A 12,195-nucleotide genomic window follows, 5' to 3' on the forward strand; every position below is an offset into this window, starting at 1 on the left:
TTCGTGGGCCCTCCTCTGAACGCCACCCCATCAGGAACAAAGAGCCACCCTTGACTCCGGGACCCACTGCACCTCGGGGTGTGCAAGCCGAGAGATCAGGGTGAGCAGACGTTCGGGGTTCAGAGTCTTTAAATGCACACCCTTAGGATGACTAAATAGCACTGGTTCCCCCTTGGCCTGTCACCTCATGACTCTCTTAGCTTCCCATGTAGCCGAATTCCCCAAAGGGTCCTGGGGAGCCTCCCAGGCCTGTCACGTGTCCTGGAGAGCTTGTCAGAGCATTTTGTTCATCTTCCATCTTGCTTAACCTCATCTAGCTGATCTTCCTCAAGCAGTGGTTTTAAAAATAGAGGACCTCCTCTCGCCTGAAATTCCCTTCTCCTAAAGCATCTCTGCCATCGGCAGAGCAGCCTCCAGGCCCCTCCTGCCCCTAATTGGCAGCGCTGCCACAGGCAGCTGGTAATGACGTTCCTCTCTGTGCTGGGAGGGAGGTCCCGGGCGTTCCTGCTCCTTCACACCCCTGTCCCGGGGTTGGGGGTGCTGGGCGGGGCCTGGAGGGGTTAAGTTGCCCCATTTGGACTTGCCTCCTGGATCAGGCCACCCCTTCTGTCCTCTCAAGGGTGGGCGCCTGATGGAAGCCGGAATGAACTCTGCACGGGAGGCCGGCGGAAGCATCAGCGTGTAGGCAGCAGCATCAGGCAGACAGCTGCCTGCTGCAGGGTGAACGCTCCCGCCAGCCAGACGCTGGGGCTGGTCTTCTGGCCTGTGTTCAAGCTCGGACCGGCTTGTACTTGGCAGGAGCGCCCGTGGGTTCCTTCACTCAGAAGGCGCCCAGCCTTTGCTTTCATCCTGGCTCTGTTACGGAGATGGGAGCAGGCCAGCTGGCTTTGAGGTGGGCTTAGTCCCTGCCCTGTGCTGACGCCCCGCTGGAAGAGCCCGGGAACGTGGAGGGGGAGGCAGGTCTTCCTTCCAGAGAACAGGGGCCGGGCCCCGGCTTCCCAGGCGCCCGCAGGCTGAGTGGAAAGCCGGGTGAAGTGTCCTCCGGCCCTGAGGGTCACACATGTTCGGCCACAGACACTGGGACTTTTCAACCACAGGCCTGTTCCTGTCAGCCCTTTGTGTTTATCCACTCACTGGATTGATTTTCTAGTGAAATCCTCCTGCTGCATGATTTAGGTTCATTTATATAAATTATACAGTGATTTATATAATGACCTACTTGGAGCACTATAAATTCTACAGCATCCGTGCAATTTATTATTTAAACCCCACATAAATCATGCAAGACGAGGAGACAGAATAGTGCGTAAAGATCGTGGGCTTGGCTCAGATTGCCTTATGGAAGCTCAAAGTGGGTTTTGTTTTAAGTATGGAAAACAGACAGCGGATGTGTCAGCTATTTTGGGGGGGGGCGTTGTCCCAGCAACCTTTGTCTCTTGGCTCAAACAATGCAGCCCCTGTGGGACTCACTGCGGCCCGCCTTCAGGTGGTGGGGTGACCCACGTGCAGGCTGAGCTGCCGTGAGAAGGAGCCCGCTGGCTCCATGTGGTCAGGTACTCTGTACCCGGCACTCTGACATTTCCGAACTTTGAAAAGTGAGCCATGCTTCATGTGGAGTGGACAGAATAGGCCCTTAGGCTCTTGCTTAAAAATTATCCTCTCTTGTGTGAAACTACCCACCTCTTCATCTTCCTTAGTTGGTCAATTCCTTCTCCAGATTTCTCTCCAGGCAGCAGTGGCCAAAGGAAACCCATGACTATATATAAGGAGGCCCACACCTCTCTGTCCCTCCCCAGAGCTGGGAACAGGATGCATGTGACCTAGAAGTACAGTGTGCAGGATACTGGGAATGTGACAGGTACATCATTTATTCATTCAATCACTCATTCATTCATCCATTCAACAAGCATTTCCTGAGCTCTTCCTCAATTCCGAGGAATAGGAAGAATGAGGTACCATGCATAGTAGGTAAGGGAGTCTTGAAGCCGGGACTGGTGCAGAACAGTCTTTGACAGCAAGCCCTGCACTGAGCTAGGTGGCCTTAGGAAAGTTTTAAACCTCCTGCTGGACTCTTAGCTTCCTCAGCTGTAAAATGAGGATGAAAACAGTACCCATCATCAGAGGTCATTAATAAGGGAAGAGAAATAAGTGAGATGATGCATAAGTCATTGAGAATGGGACTTGGAAGATAATAAATGCTCAAAAATGTTAATTATTATTTGACATGAATTCTGCCTTCTCAAACTGTAAAATATTGAAGATTTGCAAAACCTGTACATAAATAATGATGACATAAGGTAGAAAAATATATGTACTATTAAGAAAGGTACAGATGGAGTGCTGAGCGAAGCTTTTCTTTTTTGTCATTTGAATATTTTGTAATGAGTAAATCATACACATGGTGCAAATTCAAAAGGCACAAAAAGAAATACAATAAAGAGCAATTCTCCTTCCCACAGTTGCCTCCAGCCATACAGATTGCCCACCTGGATGCAGCCACTGTTAAGTCTCTTGTGTATCTTTCCAGAAAATCTTTGCACATGGAACATTAAGTGTATACACGCTCTTTCTTTTCACACAAACAGCAGCACACAACCACTGGCCCGGGAAGTTTTCTTTTTTCACTTAGCAATGTGTGCTGGAGTACCTTCCTGCAGCTCTGCTCTGTACCATTCTGTGCTGTGCGAAGACATTGCTGAGTTAACCGGCTCTGCGTTGCTTCACTTTTACATTGCTTCCAATACTTTGCTATTACAAAAAATTGCTGCAATAAATATCATTTCTTGTTAAAGAATTTCTTAAGGTTAAGCAATGAGTTGCATAATTGCTGAAACAAAGAGTATATGCATCTGTAATTTTTATAGCTGTTGCCGAGTTGTGCTTCACAGAGCTTTAACCACCTTCACTCCCACTAGCAATTGTTGTACTGCTTTGCATACCCAGCCAACAAAATGAACCACTAAACTCTTGACCTTTGAGACTGAGTATCTTTCTGTCTTTAGCAGCAATTCATAGCCTTTTAAATGAACTGTCTATTCAGTTTTTTATTGAGGAGTTAATTTTTTTCTCATTGATTTGGAGCAGCTCTTTGTATATTAAGGAAATTAACCCAGTGTCAGTGATACGTCATTTGCACCACTGCTACGACTGCCCTTGGACCCAAGAGGGGTCCATGCCTTGGCTCCACTCTGACCTCCTGTGGATGTGCACTACCCCATGGTGAGGAGTCTGTAGCACTAAGAGTGTGCTCATTCTTCTAGACCATTCCATGGGTACAGAGGACTCTGGGATTTCCTGCTCAAACAGCACCAAGTCCATTACCAGATTTCTTTCCAGGGTCCATCCTCCAGAGAGTGGACTGTGCTGCTGGTGTGCAGAGCCCTGGATCCACTGTCTTGTGTGTGTGTGTGTGTGTGTGTGTGTGTGTGTGTGTGTGTGTGTGTATGTGTGTACAGAGTGTGGACATGCAGGCTGGGCTGCTCTCAGTGAGTGCAAGGCCCCCCTTGCAGTATGAGATGGAGCCAGGAGTGGGAAGAGAAGGTGGGGGGGGGTGGGACTGTGTTAATTCCTCCTACTGCCACATGTGGTATGGAACTCTGAGGAGTTTAAGAATTCTAAGTCCAATCTGGCCTTCCAGGTGGTTTTGCAGGCATATTTGTCAAGGTAGGAGATCAAAGCATATTTTATTTAAATTAAGTTTATTACATTGATTTATAACTTTTAAATGTTGTGACATATGCTGTGTGGGCCTCTGTTTATGATCTTTCCCTGGTCACTTGCCCTGGGCCCTGCAAATGTCAGGGCAGGCCTGACCACATCCTCTAGATTCAGCAGGAACCACAGAGCACACTGGCATGTATGTGCATTTTCCTTTGGCATGAAATCAAGGTCTCCAATTTATCATGGATTTCAGAGTTTGAAGGAAGTACAAGAAAGCCATCCTCACTTTGGACAGTGGCTGTCTTACCCCTATTTTATAGAGGGGGCAACTGAGGCCCAGGGAGGTTCAGCGACTTACCCGAAGTCAGTCTGCTTCTTTCCTTTTCCAGGCCCTCTGATATCTTTGCTAAGGGTTTCTGTGAAAACTGCTTCAACATCCAGCTTTTCATTTTGTAATCAAATCAGATAGTGATAAAGTCTCAAGCAAGAGAGAATAAATATAGCTTCATATGCAGGGATCAGACTGGATTTTACACCAGACTGGAACTGTCTTCAGCTGCATCCTCCTGATGACTATGTTTCATAGCAGAGGATCCCTCTCTTTGATTTTCTCCTGTGTGATCATCTGGAAGCATGTGCACCAGATAGTTGGAACAACACCATTAAAAATATTGATATTGGTGGGGAGTTGTTTACATCTTAGCCTGTGTGCTGCTCTAACAGCACAGTGGCAAACATGACATCTTCCCTGAGTATTTACAGAAGTCAGCAGACATTTAGAGGAAGTTGGCTGTTTATTGACACTGGAAGGACAGCCTCACAGACCGGGGCTTCTGGAATCATGGCTGTGTGGCTTTAAAACACAATTTGTGCTCCTTCCTGGTAAAGAGCAGAGAGGCCCTGCAGAGAGCAGGCCACTCACCTCAGGCCTGAGAAGCACCCGCAGGTGAGAGAGGCCACTTCACTGCAGGAGTCAGGAGCCCTGTGCTGTGCCGTCCGCTGCCCCGCCTCCTCGCCTGTGCTGAGTGGCATCTTGAGGCCTGTGTGTGAGGGGGGCCTCAGCAGGTGTTGCCTTCCTCCCCAGGGACATCAGTCTCCTGCCATAGCCATAGGTGGAGCCTGCTGCAGCCTCTGAAGGTCTCTGCTGCCCAGAGAGGCCAAGGGGACAGTGTCCACAGGGACGCTGGAGGCTGGGTGGGGCATGGGGAAGACAGGTTCAGGTCCAGGGCTGATCAGGTCATTCCGCATCTCGGCCCCTCCATGCCTGTCTCTGCTCTACCTCTTCCACTGTCACTTAGGAGACCCATCTCTGCTAAGGAGCTTCCCTTACCTAGCAGGGTTGCTAACGTTAGATTGCTCTCAACCCATTCCCAGTCTTGCTCCTAAGAGGAGAAACTGTGTCGCCCTGGAATCCAGTTTGTCTTCAGCGGGGCGTAGGGGAAGGCACCGAGTCTGCAGCCAGACACACCCAGATTGAGCCTGCCCTCCCTCCAGCCAATCCCTTAACTTCTCTGAGTCTCAGTTTTCTCCTCTGTTGAAAGGACTCCAATGTTAGGGGTTTAAAAGGAGGTGATGCAGGGATGTGCTGATCACAGCTGGTATTGCTTAGTAGTTACTATTTTTAGAACTCTACATAGCTAATATGTTTTTAACTTTACAAATACTATCACTTAGCCTCCCATTAGTCATTGGAGAGACGTTATAAGGTAAGAAGGATGAGTATTAGTTCGTGTAAGCAGAGGAGTCGAGTAAGGCACAGAGAGGTTTTTACAACTTAATCTCTACAGATACTCTTGATCATCTGTTGTGTTCAGAGCCCTGCACAACAGATGATCAATCTGCAAATCTTATCCTGCAAATCCTATCCTTGAGAAGTGTATAAGCTCATGAGCCGTGTAGTAAAATATAAACTCAATGAGGGGAGGAACTTCGGCTGTTTTGTTTATGGCTGTATCCTCAATGCTCCATAAATGTTTGTTGACTGAATGAATGACATGGTTCTAACTCAAGACATAGGGAAGGATAATAGTTTACAAGGCCCTCTGGAAATTCGAAAGTGAGGAAAGGAGTTCTGGCCAGGAAACGTGAGGAATCCTTCAAGGAGGCAATCACGTTTGGCCTGGGTTTTGAAGCGGGGGTTGAACCTTAGGCTTAGACAAGAAGAAAGAATATTCCCAGGAGCAGGGGCAACAGGGGCAAAAGCATCGATGTGCACTGGTGGCCACACTAAGGAAACATGAGCAATGTGTGTTGCCTGCAGATTGGCGTGTGTGATGCCCAAATTCGAGTCAACACTTTGGGCAATGATACATCCAGCTTTGCCAGAAAAAGTCCCAGTTAATGCCTGTTGTGGGTCAATGAATACCTGGTACTTATTTTTAGTGTTGCTTTTTACTTTCAAAAGTGTCCTGGTTTGGAATATGCATCGTATGCTCACTGCATCTATAGTGAGAATGAAGCTACAAGGAAAGGTTAGGGTGGAATTAAGGAAAGAAGGTCAAAGAAATGGGACTTCAGTCTCTTGGCCATGGGGCTGTGGTGTGAGTGAATGTGTTCAACAGGCAACTGTGACGACGCAGCTCCAGCCGATGGCTGCCATGTAAATAAAGACCCGGGTCATCAGTCAAGGTTCTCCAGAGAGACAGAAGCAGTAGGGTCTATACAGATATAAGAGAAGATTCATTGTAGAAATTGGCTCATGTGGTTTTGGAGACCAGGATTGGCAGTCCACAAGCTGGAAAACCAGGCGAGCTGGTGGTGTAGGTCAGACTGAGCCTGAAGAGCTGATAACCGGGGAGGAAGTGGAGGAGGGGGGAAGGTGAAGGCGTAGGTCCCAGTCTGAGTCCATAAAACCAGGAAAGCTGATATCTGGGGGCAGGAGGAGGTGGATATCTCAGCTCAAGCAGAGAGAATGAACTCCCCCTTCCTCTACCTTTTTATTCTACTCAGGCCCTCGATGGATTGGATGAGGCCCACCCACACTGGGGAGAAAGATCTTCTTCTCTCAGTTCACTAACTAAAATGCTAATCTCTTCTGGAAACACCTTCACAGACAGACTTAGAATTAATGTTTAATCAGCTGTCTGGGCATCCCGTAGCACATAAAATTAATCATCTCATTGGGCTTGCCAGATCTCCTGGTGTTTGAGACAAGTCAGAAATCTGAATTTTTATATGTAACTTCTGATTTTAAAGTATTGGTTCAAAAAATTTGAAAACACCACGTAGGTCAAACAAAACCTGTCTGCATACTGTAACTGGCGTGAGGCCACCAGTCTGTCCCTCTGCTGGGTAGTGGGGAGCTGGGAGGATTTCTGAGGATGGGGGCAGTGGCCTGGTTAGAGCTGAGAATCACTGGGGCCTGGGTGCTGAGGAGGAGTCAGGGGGGATGAGGGCAGAGGGGGGGCTGGCATGTGGCCACAGACCAGGTGAGCCATGAGGCAGCTCTGAATGGGGCTGGAGGCAGCGGGGGTGCAGATGGAGACAAGACAATGGACGCACCGCAGAGGCCTGGAGGGCAGAGGCTGGCCGTGCCTGGGCTCAGGGGGTTGTGAGGGAGGACGCAGTGGGGTGAGGCAGAGACCCCAGCATGTCTGTGGGTTTCACACTGTGGAGGTTACGGTCTCCACAGGAGGGTCCTGTGAGACTCTGCTTCTTCCTCAGTGGGTCCTGAAATTAGCTCTCAACTATCCAGCTATATTGCCTTGGGCTTTGCTGTCCGACACCCTGGTTAACACCCCAGGAAAAGACATCCACCTCCGACCTCAACAGCTGCCCCTCTCCCTTGGCTCCCAGAATCACCAAGTCGCGTTGCTGGAGCAGGAAGCAGCACGGTGAGGAAATGGCTGTTTGTGGCTATCTGAAACACCTGCTCTCAAAAAAAAGTCCCTTATGAACCGTAAACGCTACTCGTGATGACTCAGTTAGCATATGTCCCCCAAAGGAGTTAACCAAGCTGATAATGGGTTTCTCACGCACCACCAGAGGCGGGCTGAGAAGTCAGTGCAGCTCCTGTGATTAACCACCTTCCACCCGTGGAACAGGCTTCGTCACTGATTTGACCCCCAGGGGGCTGGGTTTTCCCGCCCCGAAGGAGCTGGCGTCAGTGTTTGCACCACCAGAGCTCCTGGGCAGCGAAGCCAAAGGCAATAGGGCTAGACAGGTGCCAGCTAATTCTCAGGATGGCCATGTGAGGCGGGCCTGATATTATCCCCATATCAAAAACTGAGGCTCCAAGGGGAGAGGAGAGATAAGGCAGCAAAACGGAGAAAAAAGACCACGTCAAGTACCCATCAAACGGAGGCCTACCTTGGGCCGGATGCACTTACCTCCTAGACAATACTGTCTGAGTACAGAAATGACACTGAGTTCTGTCTTCGCTCAGTCAAGCGCTTTCCTGAGGGAGAAAAAAATAATTCTGCGCAGCTGCCATCCTCCTTCCTCTCTGTAGTGCTGTTGTTCTGTATAATGCAGGGGGGTGAAGACAAGATATTTTGGGTCCAGTCTCAGCCCCACCATGTAATAGCTGTGTGACATTGAACAAATTACTTAACCTTTCTGTCCCTCAGTTTCCCCACCTGTCAAATGGGGATAATAAGGACACCTACCTTCAAGGTTGTTGTAAAACTTCAAGGAGTAAATACATAAGTAACAGTGTGTTTACAAGGTTTCCATTGTGGCGCCAGGATACAGGAGGGGTGGAAATCCAGTGCTAGGGGGTCTGCATCCTGTGCAGAACGAGAGGAGATAAACAACACCTGGTCATGCACTTCTGACCCTTGTCACCACAGCAGGGTACAAAAGGGGTGAGAGAGATTGAGAGCTCTTCCTGAGAGGCTTGTTGGTGATCTGGGGTTCCTTCCCCCAACCTTCCCCATTCCACGGGGGAGTGGTGGGGAGGCGAGGACCACTCAGAGAGCCAGAAAAGACCCCCGTCACTGCGGACACATGGGGACTGGTGCAGGGCTCACACCTGTGGCTATCTATCTCTCTATCTATCCATCCACATGTTATTGGTTCTGCTTCTCCGGAAGTAAACACTGAGGTTGAAGGGCAGGACAGGGAAGGCTAGCAGAAGAAGACACTCTGCCCACATTGTAGAATCCATGAAAGTGTCACTGGAGAAAAACTGTCAGCTTTTAAGCCCTGCCAAGTCCAGAGAGTGAAAGGCCATCTTATGTTAGGGCCAGTCAAGTAATTACCTTCCTGCCTCCTTACTTACTCCCTCCCCTGCTTCCACTGGAGCTGAGGATAGGGCCGGGGGGCAAAGGATCAGCCAAGGAAGATGGAGGACGTGGGAGAGACAGGAGAACCTGACTACACCTGCTTCCCAGATTTCCACTGGTCCCGTGGGCTGGGGAGTAATAGAAACTGCCAGGCAACAGGGAAGCATCAGTTCAGGTTCCTGAGAAGCGGAGATTGTTGGAATACCTATGAAGAATAAAGGGGAAGAAAGCAAGATTATGCAGAGGGAGAGGCTTTTGGCCATGATTAGAAGAGAAAAGGAAGAATTGGGTAGGAAGAATCCCAGACCATAGTGCAATGCTGAGCAAGTCTGGGTGGGGCTAGCTACCCTCCCACTTGTCCCCTGCTAGTCCCCTAGCAAAAGTTGCCATCAGAAGAGTCCCCTCGCTGGCGGAAATGACCTGGTTCTGGCCGTGCTTGGCCTTCAGCTGGGAGCAGCCCTGGGAAGTACAGCCTTGGTGCAGATGTGGTAGTGGGTCCCCAGGGTGGGCTGGAGTGTCAGTCAGCTCTGCTCCCCACAGCAGGTTCCCCTGAAGGAGAATTAAGCAGTCACCTCCATGGCCACCATAGGCCCCACCCACACCTCCCCACACCCTCTTGCTTGCTCCCCAATAGTCATACATGTTGCAGAGCCCACATGCATGCAGCAGAGCCCAGCTGCAGAGGAGAACATTCTCACTCCAAGTCCAGTTTTGGTTATTGCCTGGGAGCGGACCAGTGTTGACTGCTGAATTGAGACAGTTGGCGTTTGAAAGTGACTCTAGACATCTTTATTACCTATGAGTGACCAGAAGAACTATGTAGACTATTTAAGTTTTCATCCAAGAAGGGCCACTTCCACTGAGGAGGTAAAAATGAACCATGGGTCTCCAAGTAAAAATACCTTTATGACACTGTTTCCCTAGTCCTGTTCATTCAATGTAGTGGTTATAGCTATAAAGTGCTTAGAACAATGGCCGGCCTACAGTAACCACTAAATAATAGAGGTTAGCTTCAGGCAACCCTGAGGTCCTAGAAAGAGGAGAGAGAGGAGACTGGGGACAGGAAAGGACAGGGGAAAGCAGAAAGAGCAGATATGTGTCAGTGTGCGTGTCCAGCCCTCTTGCTAGCAGCTGAGCTCTGGGGGTGCCCTCCCCACGCATGAGGTCTGCAAGGAGCTGGGGCGGAAGGGGGATGGCTCAACATCCATCTCTGGCATTAACTAGATCATTAAGCCACTGTATTTGGAGGAAGAGAAAGATGTCCATCTGTCCTGCTGGCTGGAGCCCAACTCTCTGGGGAATGTGTGTACTTCCCTGGAGGAGTGGGTGTGTCTTTTTGGTTATTCAGAGAATACCCGCCCCCAACCTGGCCCTAAAGCAACATCAGTCATCTCGATTGAACCTTGCCAGCAGCTATGAAGGGCTCTGTAAAAGTGAAAAATCCATTCTTGTTTCTTAGGATGCTGAAAATATAGTTGGAGAGAAAAGACATGTGAATAGAAAATTGATAATACTTAATGAAAGCTCAAAGTAAATGCTCAGGTGATAATGAAGAGCTGGCATCAGGGCATTGCAGGTTTAACTACCAGATGAATGCTTCCAGCCAGAATTGCTATAGGAGTTCAGGACCGGGAGACAACTGGGTTTGGAATTGGACAGAATCACATTCCTGCCTTCGCTTGCTGAGTGACCTTGAACACGGGACTTAACCCCTCTGAGCTTCAATTTCCGAACCTGTGAGGGGGTACAGGAATATGCGAGAGTAGAATGATACGGTGCTGGTGAAAACATACTGTGTTTTATAAGAGTTAATTTTCTTTCTTTCTTTCAGATGGTTGGAGTAGCAAGAATGGCCACGGGCTAGTGGGACTTGAGCTGAGCCTTACACTAAGTGGAGAATTTGGTGGGTGTGTTGTCACAGGTAGATTATGGTACAGGACAAGCATAGAGGAGGGAAAGTTCAAGGTGTTTTGATTACTATGACTGCAAGAGTTTGATTGATATGGGGGTGGGAGACATAAAGGTGATGGAAAGGTGAGTTGGGGGTTGAGACTGGGAGGTCCTTGAATTCCAGGATCACAGTACAGTACGTCCCCTACATACAAACGAGTTCCATTCCGAGAGCGCGTTCGTAAGTCCAGTTTGTTTGTAAGTCCAACAAAGTTAGCCTAGGTACCCAACTAACGCAACTGGCTATATAGTACTGTACTGTAATAGGTTTATAATACTTTTTACACAAATAATACATTTAAAAAACCACAAAATAAAGAGAACATTTTAAATCTTACAGTACAGTACCATGAAAAGTACAGTAGTACAGCACAACAGCTGGCATCCAGGGGCTGGCATGGAGTGAACAGGCAAGAAGAGTTACTGACTGGGGGATGGAGGGGGGTGGGAGATGGCAGAGCTGAAGGATTGTTAGCAATTGGAGATGGAGGGCAAGCTGCAGTTTCACTCATGCCTGATGTTGATGGAACGCACGTTCAAATCTTTGGATGTTTACAACTTGGAAGTTTGTATGTAGGAGACTTACTGTAATAGCTACAACCATTTAACTAATGTTATGGGCTGAACTGTGTGTCCCCTCCCCAAATTCATAAGTCGAAGTCCTAGCCCCCAGTACTTCAAATTGTGACCACATTTGGAGACAATGTCTTTACATAGGTAATTAAGGTAAAAATGAACCCTTTAGGGTGGGCCCTAATCCAATATGACTGGTGCACTTATAAGAAGAGGAGATTTGGATACACACAGAGGGAAGACAACGTGAAGACATAGGGAGAAGATAGCCACCTACAAGCCAAGCAGAGAAGCCTACACAGATCTTTTGCTCACAGCCCTCAGAAGGAACCAACCCTGCGGATACCTTAATCTCAGACTTCTAGCTTCCAGAGCCATGAGAAAGTAGATTTCTGTTGTGTAAGCCGCCCTGTGTATTGTATCTTTTAACGGCAGCCCTAGCAAACAAATACAGCCAGGGTAAGCACTTTCCATGTTTTCTCTTGTCAGTAAGCAATGGGAGTAATGTTTTCATGGTGGAATGATTACAAGCTTGGGGCGAGAGCTTGGAGTCAAATCCTGGATCCACCATTTATAGGTTGGACATCAAATGCAGATGATAGTAATAGTGGAAGTGGGTTTGGAAGAGAATGTAATAAATGGCGGGGAGATATACTTAGGACCTAAGCAGGATGAAACCATGCACAGTCTAAAGTGCTGTACCCTGAGCTTGGTCTCAGGAGGACATCTATGAGCCCTATAATTGCTGGCAAACTCTTTACCAGTTTTACCTGGATCTTGACCCAGA

General features: G+C 48.6%; 1 protein-coding gene across 4 annotated transcripts in view; it reads left to right on the top strand.

Annotated features, from left to right (window-relative positions):
* PTS (6-pyruvoyltetrahydropterin synthase) overlaps window positions 1–12,195 on the top strand; it is a 300,260-nt gene that overhangs the window by 119,640 nt on the left and 168,425 nt on the right. Inside the window, exon 7 of one of the 4 annotated variants that reach the window (XR_010841577.1) lies at window positions 10,717–10,738. The exons of the other annotated variants lie outside the window; for them this stretch is intronic. The gene's annotated coding sequence lies outside the window, so the exon portion shown is untranslated. Of the gene's footprint in view, window positions 1–10,716; window positions 10,739–12,195 lie in introns of those variants that run through there. 4 annotated transcript variants of the gene reach the window in all.

The sequence above is a fragment of the Kogia breviceps genome, chromosome 7, assembly GCF_026419965.1.
Source record: "Kogia breviceps isolate mKogBre1 chromosome 7, mKogBre1 haplotype 1, whole genome shotgun sequence".
Lineage (NCBI taxonomy): Eukaryota > Metazoa > Chordata > Mammalia > Artiodactyla > Physeteridae > Kogia > Kogia breviceps.